We start from the raw sequence: 19,611 nt of genomic DNA, 5'->3' as shown, positions 1-19,611 counted from the left end.
CGATGTTTACATTAGTTACCAGCGCTGTGTGCAGGGAGCAGGGAGCCGCGCACACTGAGCGCTGGCTCCTTGCTCTCCTAGCTGCTGTACACATCGGGTTAATTAACCCGATGTGTAATGCAGCTACATGTGCAGAGAGCAAGGAGCCGCGCACACTGCTTAGCGCTGGCTCCTTGCTCTCCTAGCTGCTATACACATCGGGTTAATTAACCCGATGTGTACAGCAGCTACATGTGCAGAGAGCCGGAGCCGGCAGCACAGGCAGCGTGAGAGCTGCAGAGGCTGGTAACTAAGGTAAATATCGGGTAACCACCTTGGTTACCCGATGTTTATCTTGGTTACAAGCTTACCTCAGCTGTCAGACGCCGGCTCCTGCTCCCTGCTCGCTTCATTTGTCGCTCTCTCGCTGTCACACACAGCGATCTGTGTGTCACAGCGGGAGAGCGGCTTTGAAGAAAACGAACCAGGGCTGTGTGTAACGAGCAGCGATCTCGCAGCAGGGGCCAGATCGCTGCTCAGTGTCACACACAGCGAGATCGCTAATGAGGTCACTGCTGCGTCACAAAAAGCGTGACTCAGCAGCGATCTCGGCAGCGAGCTCGCTGTGTGTGAAGCACCCCTTAACCCTGGACCAGGGGACGGTGAATAAAGCACAGTATGGTTTTTTTTCTTTTTTTTTTTAAAGCCAAGTTCATCACCCAAACGTTTTCTTCCCTGGTGGTCTAAAGTAACAGAGTGAAGTTCAGGTAGGTTTCACTACAGATGGCCTTTGCTCCAGTTTTCCTTCGTCTTTCTACGTTGCACGTCTACAAGTTTTCCTGACTCTTCAGCCGGGGAGGAGGAGGGTCCACACGAGGCATATACGGCCTCTGTCTGCCAGATCTGTTTTATTCACATCAATGAATGATTGAGGAAGTGGTTTTTGGAGCAGTCATTGAAGAGGTTTCACTGCGCAATAAAATAATAGCAGGGATCAGGTCCCTCCGCCAGATACACTGGTGTTAATCACTATTCAAGGAAAATTTTTATATAGGCATGATTCAACGTTCACGGAGACAGGGAGAGGGAAAATCAGAGGCTCTTGAGTACTGATGGAGGTCATTTGCAATTTGGGACTCGGGAACAAAAAGCTTTTAATCTTCTTTGACCCCGTTTCTGTCTTTTATTGTTCAATGCTGGAGAGTAGAAGGGGTTAATGCAGTGCTGTCGCCAAAGGATGATAAAAAAAAAAATTGTTGATTTAATGAAAGATTATTTTATTCCATAGGTCTACGCGTTTCGAGGTGAGGTGTCTTTTATTGTTGAAAGAGTTGGAAAGAGAAAGACAGGGAAAGAGACGGACAGGGAAAGAGACGGACAGGGAAAGAGACGGACAGGGAAAGAGACGGACAGGGAAAGAGACGGACAGGGAAAGAGACGGACAGGGAAAGAGACGGACAGGGAAAGAGACGGACAGGGAAAGAGACGGACAAGGAAAGAGACGGACAAGGAAAGAGACGGACAAGGAAAGAGACGGACAAGGAAAGAGACGGACAGGGAAAGAGACGGACAGGGAAAGACAGAGAAAGACAGGGAAAGAGACGGACAGGGAAAGACAGAGAAAGACAGGGAAAGAGAGACAGGGAAAGACAAGGGAAAGAGACAGACAGGGAAAGAAATAGACAGATAGAGACACAGATAGGGAAACAGAGAGAGATAGACAGGGAAAAAGATAGAGAGACAGAGACAGACAGGGAAAGTGACAGACAGATAGGGAAAGAGATAGAGACAGACAGAGACAGACAGGGAAAGAGACAGACTAACAGGGAATGATATAGATACAGAGACTGGGAGAGAAAGAGAGACAGTTACTATTCCGGGCAATTCCGGGGGCAACAGATAGTATAGAGCAGGGTTCCCCAACTCCAGTCCTCGAGGGCCGCTAACAGTGCATGTTTTCAGGATTTCCTTAGCATTGCATGGGTGTTGGAACCATCAACTGTGCAGGTGATTAAATTATCACATGTGCAATACTAAGGAAATCCTGAAAACATGCACTGTTGGCGGCCCTTGAGGACTGGAATTGGGGACCCATGGTATAGAGTGAAGGGGGGTGTTTTTTTGATGTTATACCCACCCCTGAATATTCTGGTAACATCTTCTCAATCTCTTATGGTTATACACCCAAAGACAATAAAATACCGGCCACAGTGTCATTGTGGTTTCAGCCTTGTTAGAACCTCATAGGTGTCCTCATGGTTCCAGACTCATTAGTACCCTTAGTCTAATAAAAAATGCCTATAATAAAAGCTTCAAAATTGTCACCATTGATTTCAGATCATAGTAGAAGCCTCACACGAGCGCATGACTCGGACAAGTGCATTGCACTTAGACCAATGTTATTCAATGAGGGAGAGCAGTTGGTCAGCTTTTTTCTCATCCAGATTCTGGATCAGCAAAAAGTAGCAGCATGATGCGATTGTCAGTGAGAGACGTGTCACTCGAACCCATACAAGTCTATGGGTGCGAGTGAAAGATCAGACTGCACACGGATGACACCGGAGTGCAGTGCGATAATCGCATCAGCTGACAATGGAGGAGATGGAGAGATTAATCCCTCCCTCTCCTTTGCAGCTGTGATCCGATCGCAAGATAGGGTCACAGTTGCATGACACTTGGCTCACGGCAGCACAGTGGGAGATGAGGGTGATTAGCATATCGCATGAGATGCACTTGCATCGAATGCCATACAATCGTGTGAATCCAGCCTAATGCCTATAATAAAAGCTTTATAGATATCCACAGGAATCATAATAGTGGCCATCGTACAAGCCACATTTGAATGACTATTATAAAAGCTTCATAATAGTCCCTACAACACTAGCCTCATCCCATTCATATGAGGGAATCTCTGGAAATTTGATTTGGACAGATTCCCTCCAATTTCCCTCAAACATATTTCATTTGGTCCTAATCAAAACTACCCCAACAGCCATGAGGAAAACATGAAAAAATTATTAACCCCACTGGTTTACACTGACGAGCAAAAGGGTAACAATGTTTTGAACTTTTGACTTTCAGGCTTCAAATCTCACCATGCACTACAGCTTTGAGTGTGAGATGACCTTCATTTTATAGATAATTGTCTTGGCTATCTCATACATAAATGTGACAAAACTAATTAGCATATGATTAATTATGCAGATTCTTGTCATGTCACTCAATTGTTACTATTTTGCTCCTCTTATTCTTCCTGTATACTACAAATTACAACCTGTTCTCACATTTCCTAATAGCTCAGTGTGTTATTAGGTTGATTCCCAAGTCACTGGATTGAATTGAGAAGCAGCCATAAAGATTTCCCAAGAAGAGAGAAACAGCATCATCCAGCTCATCGATAGCGGTCTCTCGGCCAAGAAAATTGCCAAACTGCATCATGCGAGGCCATCACAGCTGGAAGAATACAAAATGAAGTCTGTCCAGCCATTCAAAAAGCCAACAAGTTGTCTCATCACAAGGTCTATCAGTTCTGATGCCAGAAACCCGGGGGTGGAGGCGACTCGTCTGCTTCATAATAGTGAGATCACAGACGTCCATGCAAGCATCGTACAACGTATGTACCGCCCCCGTGCCAGCGGCGGAGCTGCTCGGATCCGGAACCGCGGTGGCTCGAGGGGTCTCTGGACCCGGGGGTTCGAGCGGACACTCGAATGTAAAAGGAGAAAAGGGAATATGTACAGTGGGGTTACAAGTTGCGTGGTAATGTGGGAGACCACCGCTGCTGTTGGGGAGCCCGGTGACGATAGTGAAGCAGCAGGATGATTAACCCCTCCGTGGGTAGGGGGTTTGTGTCCCAGGCCCGTTGGATAGTTGGTGCTTGGGGTGCCGTTGGAGATAGGGAAAGGGGTTTTCAGCGTACTCACTCAGTCCAGAAATAAATCACACCGACCGCTTGTCCAGAATTCTGAGCACCACTGCAGCTTGGAGGGAGCACGCTTGGGTCCGTGCCCTTGGTGTTGCGGTTAGTCTGTGGTCCTTTCCTTGGCACCTGTGTTTCTCTTTGGACCCTCAAGTCTGAAACTCTTCGGGTCCCGCTCACCCGTATGGCTAAAGGAGTGAGCTTGCTCTCAGGGTTCACGCGTAGGATTTCTTTTACTGTATTGGGAAAGTCCTATCCCATCGTTGCGCTAGTACCCCGATTTTGGAGTGGGTTGGGGATGAATCTTGAAGTCTTCACCCCCATCGAGTAAATTACCGGGACGCATGATGCTACTTCTCGGCCTAGGGTCCACGTACCCAGTCGTGCCCTGGCCCCTGCCCGGTGATAGCTCAAGGCCGCCGGCTGCCCTCCTCGGCAGTCCGTGCCCCTTGACACAATCCCCTGTGACCAGGGATCCAGCTCCTACCAGACCCAGACCAACGTCTGCCACCTAGTAACTACAGCAGCCCTGCTCCCTGACCTCTCCTAACGAGTGTCACCACTTAACTTCTCCTCCTTTCACTCCTCTTTGCTCCACTGTCACTTTTCCACTTTCCCCTTACCAACCCCCCAAGTGGGCGGCGCTATTCCCTTCAGGCCCCCCAATGGTGTGTCTGGTGGATAGAGTGTAAAGTGTTCCTAGGATTTTGATTGGTGTTGCTAACAGCTGAGCCAAAGGACCAAGACCCGTAACCAAGGAGGATGCGGATACTGTGCAGAAGGGCAGATTGCACAATACCCTGTGGCGACCTGATAGGCCAGGGCGTCACACGTACATTACACAAGTCTGGAATGGTGGCCCGAAAAAAGATGGAGAAGCCTCGACTTCAATATCATCATAAGAAGTGTCGGCTGGGGTTTGCAAAGAAGTACAAAAAGTGGAAAGTAGAAAATTGGAAACGGGTGATTTGGAGTGATGATACAAAAGTCAATAGACGGCTCTGATGTGTACAAATGTGTCTGGAAGAAGCAAGGAAAAAAGGGAGAACGGATCGTGGAGATAGCCTGATGATATGGGGATGTTTCACAGCCAAAGACGTTGGATACTTGACTAGGATGGATGGTGGTCTCAATGCTGAGCTATATGTGAGGATCTACAACACAAGTTACTTTGTACACTCGAGTTCTATGAGTATGTAAAGGACGACATAGTGTTCCAGTAGGACAATGGCCTGAAGCATACGACAAGATTAGTTAAGAAATGGGTCAATGACAATGAAGTTGAGGTGCTGGATTGTCCTCACAGTCCCCAGACCTTAACCCAATCCAACAATTATGGGTAGAGTTGGAGTAAAAGCTGTATACATCTCCAAGTGAGGCGACCAGTATGTACCAACACTGGGAACGACTAGAAGAGACCTGGGATCAAATTTTGGTCGCGACATGCTTGAATCTAATGTAGTGTATGCTCAGGAGGATAAAGGCAGTGCTGAAAGCCAAAGGTGGTTTATAAAATACTAACAAAAGAATCAAAATGTAACTTTCGATTTTTAGAAGCAAAACAGTAACAGTGCAGTGATATTACAAAAATCTGTATAACTAATCATGTGCTAAATAGCTGCAAGTCATATTTATGTATGAGATAGTCAAGATGATTGTCTATAAAATGAAGGTAATCTCACTCTCAAAGCTGTAGTGGATGTGACATATGGAGTCTGAGAGTCAAAAGGTCGAAACATTGTTACCCTTTTGCTCCTCACTATGTGCGGTAAGGTATTGGTTGTAATTTGTTAGCCTTTTCTTTTTTAAGTCTTATAGGTACTAAAGGAAGGTACTGACAACTTGGTGATCACAATTGCTATTATTGCCTTTTATTATTGCCTTCTACGTGGTTGTCAGTTACAGATGCTGCCTGGCTTGCTGGCATCAAGTGTTTGAATTGAAATGACCATTTTTGGAAGGAGGTCAAATGCCTTCACTTTATCAGACTATTTGGGGGTCTTTGTAGATGGGGGTCTGTAAATTTTATTGTAGGTACACTTCAACTGTGACAGTATAAAAATAATCCAGAAAATCACATTGTATAATTCTTGAATAATTAATTTGCATTTTATTGCATGAAATAAGTATTTGATACAAATCGAAAAACAGAACTTAATATTTGGTAGAAACCTTTGTTTGCAGTTACAGAAGTCTAATGTTTCCTGTAGATCTTGAGCAGGTTTGCACACACTGCAGTGGGGATTTTGGTGACTCCTCCATACAGATCTTTTCCAGATCTTTCAGGTTTCAGGGCTGTCACTGGACAACATTGAGTTTCAGCTCCCTCCAAAGATTTTCTATTGGGTTCGGGTCTGGAGACTTGCTACGCCACTCCAGGACTTTGAAATGCTTCTTACGGAGCCACTCCTTAGTTGCCCTGGCTATGTGTTTCGGGTCATTGTCATGCTGCAAGACCCAGGCACAATCTTCAATGCTCTTACTGTGGGAAGGAGATTGTTGCCCAAAATCTTGCGATACATGACCCCATCCAACCTCCTTCAATACGGTGCAGTTGTCCTGTCCCCTTTGCAGAAATGCACCTCCAAAGTATAATGTTTCCAACCCCGTGCTTCACGGTTGAGACAGTGATCTTGGAGTTGTACTCCTCCCTCTTCCGTCAAACACGGTGAGTGGAGTTGATACCAAAAAGTTATATTTTGGTCTTATCTGACCACATGGCCTTCTCACATGCCTCCTCTGGATCATCCAGATGGTCACTGGCGAACTTCAAACAGGCCTGGACATGCGCTGGTGTGAACATCGGGACCTTGTGTGCCCTCCAATATTTTAATCCATGACAGCGTAGTGTGTGGCTAACCTTTGAGACAGTGGTCCCAGCTCTCTTAAAGTCATTGACCAGGTCTTCCTGTGTAGTTCCTGGCTGATTCATCTAGATGGTCACTGGCGAACGTCAAACGGGCCTGGACATGTACTGGTGTGAGCAAGGGGACCTCTCACTCCCTGCAGGATTTTAATCCATGATTTGTGTTACTAACGGTAATCTTTGAGACTTTGTCCCAGCTATCTTCAGGTCACTGACCAGGTTTTGGGCTGATTCCTGTCTTTTCTCAGAATCATCCTTACCCCATGAGGTGAGATCTTGCTTGGAGCCCCAGACTGAGTAACATTGACAGTCATTTTGAGTTTCTTCCATTTTCGAACAATTGCACCAACAGTTGTTGCCTTCTCACCAAGCTGCTTGCCTATTGTGCTGTAGTCTATCCCAGCCTTGTGCGGGTCTACAATTTTATCCCTGTTGTCCTTAGACTGCTCTTCGGTCTCAGCTATGGTGGAGAGGTTGGAATGTGATTGAGTGTGTGGACAGATGTCTTTTATACAGGTAACTAGTTCAAACAAGTAGAATTAATACAGGTAACGAGTAGCAGGTTTCTTAAAGAAAAAATGACAGGTCTGTGAAAGCCAGAATTGATGATGGTTGGTAGGTGATAAAATACTTATTTCATGCAATAAAATGCAAATTAATTATTTAAAAATCATACAATGTAATTTCCTGTAATTTTTGGGGGATTCAGTCAAAGTTGAAGTTACCTACGATAAAAATGACAGAAATCTCCATTCTTTGTAGGTGGGAAAAAAATCAGTAGTATATCAAATACTTATTTTCCTCACTGTATATGGGACATGCCCCCAATATACAGAAACATGGGGGCATGTATGAAAAACTAAAAATAAATAAAAAATAAAATAAAAATAATGAAAAAAATATTATTTTTGTTCTTCACAATCTTTCTGATGACTCTTCTCAAAGTTTACATGTATGAGAAATGCATAAATTAATTTTAAACAATAGAAGACAATGAGTTGAGGGACTTAATATAGTTTTAGGTGTTTTCTTTTTTGTTTTTGGGAGAAAAGATTTTGGCATGTGGAACAGATTGTAATGACGAGAAATAACAGATTAGTATTTCGCTTCTCGTGGTGCTGACATTGCTCTATGTAATTGCGCTTTTATTCTATTATTTCAGATAAACAGAACCTCACACTCCTCCCGTTCTCTCACGATCGGCTAATCTTTTCCATCAACAATCCCTCTGTGCCTTGTGGTTTAGCCGGGCTGCGCCTCTATACAGTTTTTCGCCGAAGAATAAATATATATATTGTGTGTTACGCCACACCTTATACAACACGCCGCGGTGCACGCCTTTCTCCTAAAGGGAAGGAAATCGTACTCAACACGTCAAAGTTGGACATTTATTGGAGATTTGAAAACAATATCTCTGCTAATATACAGCATTTAACAAAAGTGAGTACACCCCTCATTATTGAAAAGATATAATAAAATATTTACAAGGGACAACACTGAAGATCTGACCTTGTGATACAATGTGCAGTGTCAGTGTGCAGCTTGTATAACACTGTAAATGTGGTGCCGTTTAAATAACTCAGCCATTAATGTCTAAACCACTGCCAACAAAAGTGAGTACACCCCTAAGTGAAAATGGCCATATTGTACTCAAAGGGTCATTATTTTGTGTGGCCACCATTATTTTCAAGCACTGCCTTTACTTTATTGGGCATGGAGTTCACTAGAGCTTGTCAGGAGGCGCTGCATCCTTTTCCATCCTCCATGATGACATCACGGAGACGGTGGATATTACAGACCTTGCGCTCCTCCATCCTCTATTTGAGGAGGCCCCACAGATGCTCCATAGGGTTTAGGTCTGGAGACAATTGGCTGGTCCGACACCTTTACCTTTTATCGTTTTTTTTTTTTAGCAAGGCAGTGGTCATCTTGGAGGTATTTGGGATCGTTATGTTGGAATATGAAGGGAGGGGATCCTGCTCTGCTTCAGTATGTCACAGTACAAGTTGGCATTCATGGTTCCCTCATGAACTGTAGCCCCCACAGCCGGCAGCACTCATGCAGCCCTAAACCATGACACTCCCACCACTATGCCTGACTGTAGGCAGGACACACGTCTCTATATTCCTCACCTGGTTGCCGCCACACACGCTTGACACCATCGAAACCAATTAAGTTTATCTTTGTCTCCTAAAACCACAGAATATGAATCCAGTAATCCATGTCCTTAGTCTGCTTGTCTTCAGCAAACTATTTGCAGGCTTTTTTCTTCTACATCATCTTTACAAGAGGCTTCCTTCTGGGCCGACAGCCATGCAGACCAATGAGAAGCAGTGTGTGGTATATGGTCTGAGCACTGAGAGGTTGAGCCCCCTTCCCCCCTGTAACCTCTCTAGCAATGCTGACAGCACTCATATGTCTATTCTGAAAAGACGGCCTCTGGATATGATGCTGAGCACTTGCACTCAACTTCCTTGGTTGACCATGGTTCTGCGTGGAACCTGTTTACTAAACCGCTGTATGGTTTTGGCCACCATGCTGCAGCTCCGTTTCAGGGTGTTAGCAATTTTATTATTGCCTCAGCCATCTTTATGTAGAGCAGCAATTGTTATTTTTCATATACTGAGAGAATTCTTTGCCATGAGGAGCCAATATGAGAGTGTGTGAGAGAGAACACCAAATGTAACACCGCTGCTCCCCATTCACTGGAACCTTGTAACACTAATGATTCACAGACACTGATGAGGGAAAATGGCTAAGTGGGCACAATTTGCCCATTTTCACTTAGGGGTGTACTCACTTTTTGCCAGTGGTTTAGACATTAATGGCTGTGTGTTGAGTTATTTAGAGGGCACCAAATTTACCCTGTTATACAAGCTGCACACGGACACTGCACAATATATCACAGGGTCAGATCTCCAGTGTTGTCCCATGAAAAGATATAAAATGTTTTCAAAACATGATGGAGTAATCACTTTTGTGATTTACTATATGTTGTACTACACTCACCCTGCTTTTATCATGGCTCCATGATGACTTCTCCTTTCAGGAGGAGACTGTGATAGAAGAAGTGTGGACTGAAGATGCAAGGCGACGAAGACCGATGAAGTGTGGCCTGAAGGAAAGGGGAGACGGGGGACAGAAGAATTGTGGACTGAAGATGTAAGAGGTGGGATTACAGAAGAAGTGTGGATTGAAGATGCGGGGTGGCAGAGACAGAAGAAGTGTGGGGTGGCGGAGACAGAAATGTGGACTAGAGATGCGGAATAACAGGGATAGAAGTGTGGACTGAAGATGCAAGGCAACGAAGACCGATGAAGTGTGGCCTGAAGAGAAAGGGAGACGGGGACAGAAGACGTGTGGCCTGAAAATGCAGGGTGGCAACGACAGATGAAGTGTGGACTGAAGAAAGCAGGGCTGCGGTGACAGAAGCTGTGTGGATTGAAGATGTGGGGTGGCGGAGACAGAAGTAGTGTGGACTGAAAATGTGGGGCAGTAGGGACTGAAGTGTGAAAAGAAGCTGCAGGGCAACATCAACAGAAGCAATGTGGACTGAAGATGCCTGGTGTCGGGGATAGAAGCTGTGTGGCCTGAAGAAAAGGGGAGATGGGGACAGAAGACGTGTGGCCTGAAAATGCAGGGTGGCAACAACAGATGAAGTGTGGACTGAAGAAAGCAGGGCCGCGGGGACAGAAGCTGTGTGGCCTGAAGATGTGGGGTGGCAGAAACAGAAGCAATGTGGACTGAAGATGCCTGGTGTCGGGGATAGAAGCTGTGTGGACTGAAGAAAAGGGAGATGGGGACAGAAGATGTGTGGCCTGAAAATGCAGGGTTGCAACAACAGATGAAGTGTGGACTGAAGAAAGCAGAGCCGCGGGGACAGAAGCTGTGGGGTGGCGGAGACCGAAGTAGTGTGGACTGAAAATGTGGGGCAGTAGGGACTGAAGTGTGAAAAGAAGCTGCAGGGCAACATCAACAGAAGCAATGGTGGGGATAGAAGCTGTGTGGACTGAAGATGTCGGGTGGTAGGGATTGAAGTGGTGTGGACTGAAGATGCCGGGTGGTGAAGATAGAAGTTGTGTGGACTGAAGATGCTAGGTGGTGGGGACAGAAGCTGTGTGGACTGCAGATGCTAGGTGGCAGGGATAGAAGCTTTGTGGACTCAAGATGCAGAGACAGAAGTAGTGTGGACAGAAAATGTGGGGCAGTAGGGACGGAAGTGTAAAATGAAGATGCAGGGTGACATCAACAGAAGCAATGTGGACTGAAGATGCGGGGAGGTAGGGACAGAAGATTGTGGAATAGAGATGTAGGGTGGCAGGGACAGATGCAGTGTGGACTGAAGATGCAGAGTGGTAGGGACAGAAGTGTGGACTGAAGGTGCAGGGCCAGAATAAGTGTGGCAGTATGATAGAAGTTATAGTCACTTCTCCATCACCGCTACTGAAACTGGACATCATGCATGGGACAGCAGTGAAAGAATCTGTGGTAAGTGAACACAGCGCTGTCACTGATGACGCTTTGTTTCATGGCAGAAAAGAGACCAGTGGGAGTGACAGAAACCCCACACCTGATGATGATCCGATGGAGAATACCCAGTGCATGCTGAGAGACTCAAACGAATTGTCATTGCAAATGAGACAAAAAAAGACAGACAAAAAGTGAGAGTAGAGCGGGAAGTGTCGGGGATAATTAACTGAAGTACATTAGAAAAGTGATGAGATTATTAAATTAAATAATTATAAATTTAGTATGAAATATCCTGCAAGTTTCGGACAACAGAATGATCGGATCTAAAAATACAGTACATAATAGTAATTTAATAACCAGGAAAAAGAAATATCAAGAGAAAAACCTTACTTTTATTCCATTAGTATATTTTATAAAAGAAAAAAAAAACACATGCAAACTTTTTTTCATTATTTTGCTAGAACGGTTTGATATAAACAAAAATTCCCCATTGACCAAAATGCAAAACTGGTTCTTAACAGCCCCAATTTTAGCGCCGTTAACCCCTATATGATAACATGGAACTGGTTACCGCTGAAAGGGAAAAGTATTTGCTGTGACGATTGAACACCCTGTAGCTAATGGTGGATGCAAGATCTCTTACAAAAGGTTTTTCCACACAAGAAATTGGGGGGTTTAAGAGTATTATGAAGAGAAAATGAGTGATATACCTAAGCAAAAAATGTTTTTCTGTAATCCACATCCTTTAGATCTCGATTGACATCAAAGACCGCTTTTCCAATAGCAACGGGATTCTAATTCCAATATCTGACCACCATAGATTTTTAGGAAATATCACTTACATTTATGCCTAAAAAATCCGATCACTGGAAATTCACACCATCGACAATACTGTACTTAACGGCCAAAAAATGTACAATGATATTTCACCTTATGGTCAATTATATAATTACGATAATATTGCACAAGAATATAACTTGGGATGAGCGAAACTGAACAGTAAAGTTTGGGGTTTGTCCTGGACACAGGGTGTCCAAGGCTCCAACTCGAACAAAGACTGATTTAGGGTGAAATTATGTTCTTTCCACTTATGTATTGCTGCCCCAATAGTGCTAACTTCAGCAGTCTAGAATTTCTTCTGTAACCAATACCATCAGTATGTTTTGCAACAATAAGGTTGCAAAGGTATTAAGGCAGCTCACTGGTTTTACCCATCATGAGATGTATCTTGTGTGGCACCTAGGTAACAAGATACCTTTTTATAGGCCATCAGTTAAACCAGTTGATATTATTTTTCCTTAAGTGGCAGGATTGCTTTCTAATTACTGATAGATTTCAGCTGATGTTATTGTGACGCCCCTGGACTATTCAGGTCGTCACAGGGTACTGCACGCTTTTTCTCTTCAGTGCAGGATTCAACCCCCCATGGTTCTGGGTCTCTATCCTGCAGTGCTGCCTCCATCAGCATCCACAAATCCTAGATACACTTTGCACCACACCTGTCAGGCACACAAGTGGGCTGCTTAAGCAGGAATAGGGCCGCCCACCTAGTGGTCAGGCAGGGAGGTGGGAGGTGTCAAGTGGGTTGAGTGTTAGCCCTCGAGCTGTGAGCAACCCTGAGGAAGCTGGGAGTTGTAGCTCCCAGGGGAGAAGCAGACTAGGTCGCAGACGGTGGCCTAGACCTAGAGGAGTCGGACCCCTGGTCGCAGGGGATTGAGGCTAGGTGCCTGTGAATTGTCTTGGAGGACGGTCAGCAGCCTGGGCCTAATCACCGATTCGGGACCTAAGGCACGACGGGGTACACGGACCCTAGGTCAGGGAGAAGCTTCAGGCGAACCAGGAATTAACCTGTGGAGGACAGGACCTTTATGGACTGTTCCCACCAAGCTCAGAGATCGGGGGCACTAGCGCAATGAGGGGGATAGGGCTTTCAAAACAAGCAGCCCACTGAAATTCCAAGCGTGAGCCCTGAGAGCAGGCTCCTTCACTTAGCCATAATGTGGAGCGGGGTCCGGAAAGCTCCAAGCTAACGGGCCACAAAGGACACTCTAAATTTATGCCAGAAGGCAGGTTACGGACGACCAGGCAGTGCTGCAGGGGATGGGACCCGGACGAGCTCCCCTAAAGATACAGCGGCAGTCAGAGACTTGGTTTACCCTGTTGTCAGTGTCTGCTTTATTGCTGAGTGAGTACCCGACTGACCCCTGCAACCAGCGAGCCTGCGCTCCCCCTGCGCCCCACACCACCATCCAGAGTCCCGGGGCCTTCCCCTACCCGTAGAGGGTAATGTCATCTTGCTGCCCCACTCAAACACCCCGGGTACTCCCAACGGCAGCGGTGGTACTCCCAATTACCGTACACCACGGGTGGTGTCACAAACTATATACACCTCCTCTGTAAATACCGCCTTTTCCATTTGAGTGTGGCCCCTAGCCCCCGGGTCCGGAGACCCTTGAGCCACGAGTAATCACCACCCCCGGATCCGAGCGGTTCGACCGCTGCAGGGGCGGCACATTATGACTTTGGCTTTCTGCACCTTTCTTCATGTGTTCAATACTTTTTCCCTGTGTCATTTCACGTTATTACACATAATTTATGGACATCATGGTTTGATTTCCTTGCCTGTATGAATTGGATGGGTTATTACCGACATACAGGAGATGTCTTGAATCTGTCATCACCAACAAAGGCTTTTGTACAAAGTATTAAATACATTTCTGTAAGCGATTTCAACACTTTTACTCTGTTTCATTTATCATTATTACACATCACTAAATTTATGAACATCTATAGTTTGATTTCTTTGCCTGTGTGGATTGGATGGGTTGTTACCAACATCTGGGGAGAAATTCATATCAATAGCACCTTTAGAGATATATTTATTTAGAAAAGTGATGACGTGTTCAATACTTATTTCACCGGCTGTATGTAAATGACAGCACACTGACTGCTAATTGAAGGATGCATCAAGAATTCTGAGTAATCTTCCTGAGTGGGTATTTTATGGTCGCCAGAGCGGTAAACGGGAATGTCAGACACGTTAACAAATCGGACACAAATGTTACGTATCCAAGGTGCGAAACGCATTGGGGAGCCAAATAGCGCTGGATCCTTAGAAGATGCAAGCAGTAATGACGAGAATTCAGACAGGACCAGATCCGGGATCGTATCAAAGCACCATTTGGGTATAGCTATGGAATGGAGGTCAACAACGAAAACCTACCTGAAGGATAACCTCAAGCTGATGTTTGACCACTGTTAAAGGGGTTTTCCACTTTCAGGAAAATGGACCCCAAGTGCTCTAGAATACTGTTAATAGCAACCACAGCAAGTGCCGTACCTAGCCTCTCTGGATTAGGTGCTGACTCCCCACCGCTGACAGCAACAGTGACGGCACATGGACAGCGCGCATCACTGTTCTAATCAAACATCTACCTCGACAAAGCCCCGGAACCCAGTGATCGGCTATGGCGTGATGGACGCTGTCGATGTGACGTTACCGCTGCAGCCAAAACACAGAGACCCGAGCACTGGAAACCCTCCTAGCTCCTTTCACCTTGAAGTATACGAACGGGCCACACTTGCCTCCTACCAGGAGGGTTTTGATCGCGAAAGCTGAAGGCTCTTTCAATTATCATACATCCTACGTATACAGTCACACTCCTCCGAGCCCTATTTCTTCCCATTAAATATGGATTTCTGTCATGCTAGGTACGGGGAAATACCAAGTGAGTGGCAAAGGGAAAGGAAATCCTCTGTCTAGGGAAGGGGAAGAAGGTGACCCCTGTCCAAACCTACTGCTGGTCCCTGTGGTCTCTCACCACCTAAGATAGGTTCCGGATACCTGATCCTAGGTATTCCTAGTGCTGGGTCCTAAATACTCTAAATAGGGAACGGATGGCATGAGCTCTTTGTCAACCACAATAAACACTATAAATGACGCTAGGAGGACACAGGAGAAACAGTGCGTGAACTACTTATCTACAGATGACACAGTTCAGTAAAGCTTCAGCAACGATACCACAGAGGAGTATAAGCCACCTCTTTGCAACCAGGGCTTGAATGAACTGAAGAATATCACCAGCACCAGTGCAAGGTAGGAAGAGTTATTTAAACAGTAAGAGAATACTGATGATCAGCAGCTGGGTGGAAGGGGAACTCCTGCTTGGTCCAAAAAGGGGAGAGATGAATCCAGCAGGAAAGCTACCTATACCAATAAATACTGACAGCAGGAACAATAGAAAGTCAAGGAACATTCTGCGCAGCCAAATGCTGTGACCTTCTATGGCCAGGAACTACATGACTTTCTGTCACCCGTGACAGTTTGGATATCAAGCCTTCCTCTGATGGGGTAGCATCCCAGAGTAAAGGCACCGTTACACGCAACGACATATCTAACGATATATTGCCGGGGTCACGGATTCCGTGACGCACATCCAACATAGTTAGCGACGTCGTTGCGTGTGACAACAACGAGCGTCCGTTAACGATGGAAAATCAAAAATCCTCCATCGTTGACACGCCGTTCATTTTAAAAAAATCATTGATTGTTGAGGACGCAGGTTGTTCGTCGTTCCTGTGGCAGCACACATCGCTACGTGTGACACCTCGGGAACGACGAACTAGAGCTTACCTGCGGCCGCCCGCAATGCGGAAGGAAGGAGGTGGGCGGGATGTTACGTCCCGCTCATCTCCGCCCCTCCGCTTCTATTGGGCAGCCGCTTAGTGACGCCGCTGTGACACCGCACGAACCGCCCCCTTAGAAAGGAGGCGGATCGCTGGCCACAGCAACGTCGCAAGGCAGGTAAGTCCGTGTGACGGCTCCTAACGATATTGTGCGCCACGGGCAGTGATCTGCCCGTGATGCACAAACGACGGGGGCGGATAAAGCCCCCTTTACACTCAAGAATCTTTTAGAGAGAGCTCTTTTTTGGAGGTCTTTGAAGGCTTTAGCGTAGGTGGTTTTGCTAACTCTTCCGTTATCCTCCAGGACTTTCCGGGAGAGTTGACAGGGTATAGATTGGCAGCTGAAATGCCATGTGTGGGCACCTCTTCCCTCTTTTGTTAAACCATCCAGGCATAGCTGACGTTAGTGACTACGGATGGAATGGAGGAGGTCGAACAACCAGGATCAGCGGTACCGATCCTACACCCTGTCGGAATAGTTTAGTTTTTACTTCTACTTGTACTACTATGGCACAGGGCTGCAACAGGTGAAGAAAAAAAAAACCTATTGATACCGTGACCATCTGATTGAGATTTCTTGGCTCTGCATGGCGTCGTCCCCGCTATATTAAGGTGACAGCTCCACTTAAAGTTGATTTCTGGTAGCTTCTCATTGCTTAATCCACCACCATATAATATGATCGATGGCCGCAGCAAACCCTGACATTCAATGCCACTTTCTCAGCTTGGGGATTTCAACAGATGCAAGTTAAAATAAATACATCCCGCCCCTCCCCCGCCAGAATTGTGCATCTCCAGCCTCATTGCCGGGCACTAAATCTTCCCGGTGCATTTATAATGTATACAGAGACCAAAGATTCCCACACTTTTTTCTCTTTCTTTTTTTTTTATTTTACATTTTTTGTTATTAAAACCAGCTGAGTCAATTCATAGGAAGTTTTAAGAGGACAGGCAGAATTTATCCTCACCCCACACATTTCCTGGGAATGCAACTACACTCAGTGCGCACGATATCCCGGCTCCAAACCACTATTTGTCAGCTTTTGCCTAGTTCTTTCCATCCATTTCTTATCAGCTTATGGAAAAGGTTGGATGACCACCATCATCGCTGTACATTTCAATGATTTGGGCACCCTATGTGCACACGCTGCAGATTTGGTGCAGACATTTTCTGCATGAATTCTAAGGCACTAAAAAAAATGCATAGAAAAAGCAAACTTTTTTTGCAATGTGTTTTTTTATGGATTCAATGGCTTGAAATACTAAAAAACACAGGAAATACCTGAACAATTGACATGCTGCAGATTTTTTCTGCACCAAAATCTGCAAAGAAAAAAAAGCAACGTGTATTATAGGAGTTGTATTCTTGTACACAGGAGCAGTATTATAGTAGTTACAGTCAGGGCCAGAAATATTTGGACAGTGACACAAGTTTTGTTATTTTAGCTGTTTACAAAAACATGTTCAGAAATACAATTATATATATAATATGGGCTGAAAGTGCACACTCCCAGCTGCAATATGAGAGTTTTCACATCCAAATCTTCAAGGGACCAAAAGTAATTGGACAAGGGACTCTAAGGGCTGCAATTAACTCTGAAGGCGTCTCCCTCGTTAACCTGTAATCAATGAAGTAGTTAAAAGGTCTGGGGTTGATTACAGGTGTGTGGTTTTGCATTTGGAAGCTGTTCCTGTGACCAGACAGCATGCGGTCTAAGGAACTCTCAATTGAGGTGAAGCAGAACATCCTGAGGCTGAAAAAAAAGAAAAAAATCCATCAGAGAGATAGCAGACATGCTTGGAGTAGCAAAATCAACAGTCGGGTACATTCTGAGAGAAAAAGGAATTGACTGGTGAGCTTGGGAACTCAAAAAGGCCTGGGCGTCCACGGATGACAACAGTGGTGGATGATCGCCGCATACTTTCTTTGGTGAAGAAGAACCCGTTCCACAACATCAACTGAAGTCCAGAACACTCTCAGTGAAGTAGGTGTATCTGTCTCTAAGTCAACAGTAAAGAGAAGACTCCATGAAAGTAAATACAAAGGGTTCACATCTAGATGCAAACCATTCATCAATTCCAAAAATAGACAGGCCAGAGTTACATTTGCTGAAAAACACCTCATGAAGCCAGCTCAGTTCTGGAAAAGTATTCTATGCACAGATGAGACAAAGATCAACCTGTACCAGAATGATGGGAAGAAAAAAGTTTGGAGAAGAAAGGAAATAGCACATGATCCAAGGCACACCACATCCTCTGTAAAACATGGTGGAGGCAACGTGATGGCATGGGCATGCATGGCTTTCAATGGCACTGGGTCACTTGTGTTTATTGATGACATAACAGCAGACAAGAGTAGCCGGATGAATTCTGAAGTGTACCGGGATATACTTTCAGCCCAGATTCAGCCAAATGCCGCAAAGTTGATCGGACGGCGCTTCATAGTACAGATGGACAATGACCCCAAGCATACAGCCAAAGCTACCCAGGAGTTCATGAGTGCAAAAAAGTGGAACATTCTGCAATGGCCAAGTCAATCACCAGATCTTAACCCAATTGAGCATGCATTTCACTTGCTCAAATCCAGACTTAAGACGGAAAGACCCACAAACAAGCAAGACCTGAAGGCTGCGGCTGTAAAGGCCTGGCAAAGCATTAAGAAGGAGGAAACCCAGCGTTTGGTGATGTCCATGGGTTCCAGACTTAAGGCAGTGATTGCCTCCAAAGGATTCGCAACAAAATATTGAAAATAAAAATATTTTGTTTGGGTTTGGTTTATTTGTCCAATTACTTTTGACCTCCTAAAATGTGGAGTGTTTGTAAAGAAATGTGTACAATTCCTACAATTTCTATCAGATATTTTTGTTCAAACCTTCAAATTAAACGTTACAATCTGCACTTGAATTCTGTTGTAGAGGTTTCATTTCAAATCCAATGTGGTGGCATGCAGAGCCCAACTCGCCAAAATTGTGTCACTGTCCAAATATTTCTGGACCTAACTGTATATTCTTGTACATAGGAGCAGTATTATAGTAGTTATATTCTTGTACATAGCGGCAGTATTATAGTAGTTATATTCTTGTACATAGCGGCAGTATTATAGTAGTTATATTCTTGTATATAGGAGCAGTATTATAGTAGTTATATTCTTGTACATAGGGAGCAGTATTATAGTAGTTATATTCTTGTACATTGGGGCAGTATTATAGTAGGTATATTCTTGTACACAGGTGCAGTATTATAGTAGTTATATTCTTGTACATAGGGGCAGTATTATAGTAGTTATATTCTTGTCTATAGGGTAGTATTATAGTTATATTCTTGTACATAGGAGCAGTATTATAGTAGTTATATTCTTGTACATAGCGGCAGTATTATAGTAGTTATATTCTTGTACATAGGGGCAGTATTATAGTAGTTATATTCTTGTCTATAGGGTAGTATTATAGTTATATTCTTGTACATAGGAGCAGTATTATAGTAGTTATATTCTTGTACATAGCGGCAGTATTATAGTAGTTATATTCTTGTACATAGCGGCAGTATTATAGTAGTTATATTCTTGTATATAGGAGCAGTATTATAGTAGTTATATTCTTGTACATAGGGAGCAGTATTATAGTAGTTATATTCTTGTACATTGGGGCAGTATTATAGTAGGTATATTCTTGTACACAGGTGCAGTATTATA

The 19,611-nt window shown here is 44.8% G+C and overlaps 1 protein-coding gene and 1 long non-coding RNA gene across 2 annotated transcripts in view; one reads left to right on the top strand and one right to left on the bottom strand.

Moving 5' to 3' along the window:
* LOC142292259 (uncharacterized) overlaps nt 1-8,138 on the top strand; it is a 137,092-nt gene extending 128,954 nt beyond the window's left edge. Inside the window, exon 3 of the long non-coding RNA XR_012750592.1 lies at nt 7,927-8,138. This is a non-coding gene — a long non-coding RNA (uncharacterized LOC142292259). The remainder of the gene's footprint in view (nt 1-7,926) is intronic.
* MAML2 (mastermind like transcriptional coactivator 2) overlaps nt 1-19,611 on the bottom strand; it is a 234,254-nt gene that overhangs the window by 122,498 nt on the left and 92,145 nt on the right. The window lies entirely within an intron of this gene.

Source organism: Anomaloglossus baeobatrachus, chromosome 2, assembly GCF_048569485.1.
Source record: "Anomaloglossus baeobatrachus isolate aAnoBae1 chromosome 2, aAnoBae1.hap1, whole genome shotgun sequence".
NCBI classification, from domain to species: Eukaryota; Metazoa; Chordata; class Amphibia; order Anura; family Aromobatidae; genus Anomaloglossus; species Anomaloglossus baeobatrachus.
Note: the sequence above shows the minus strand (reverse complement) of the source record. Positions and strands in the feature narration are given on the sequence as shown.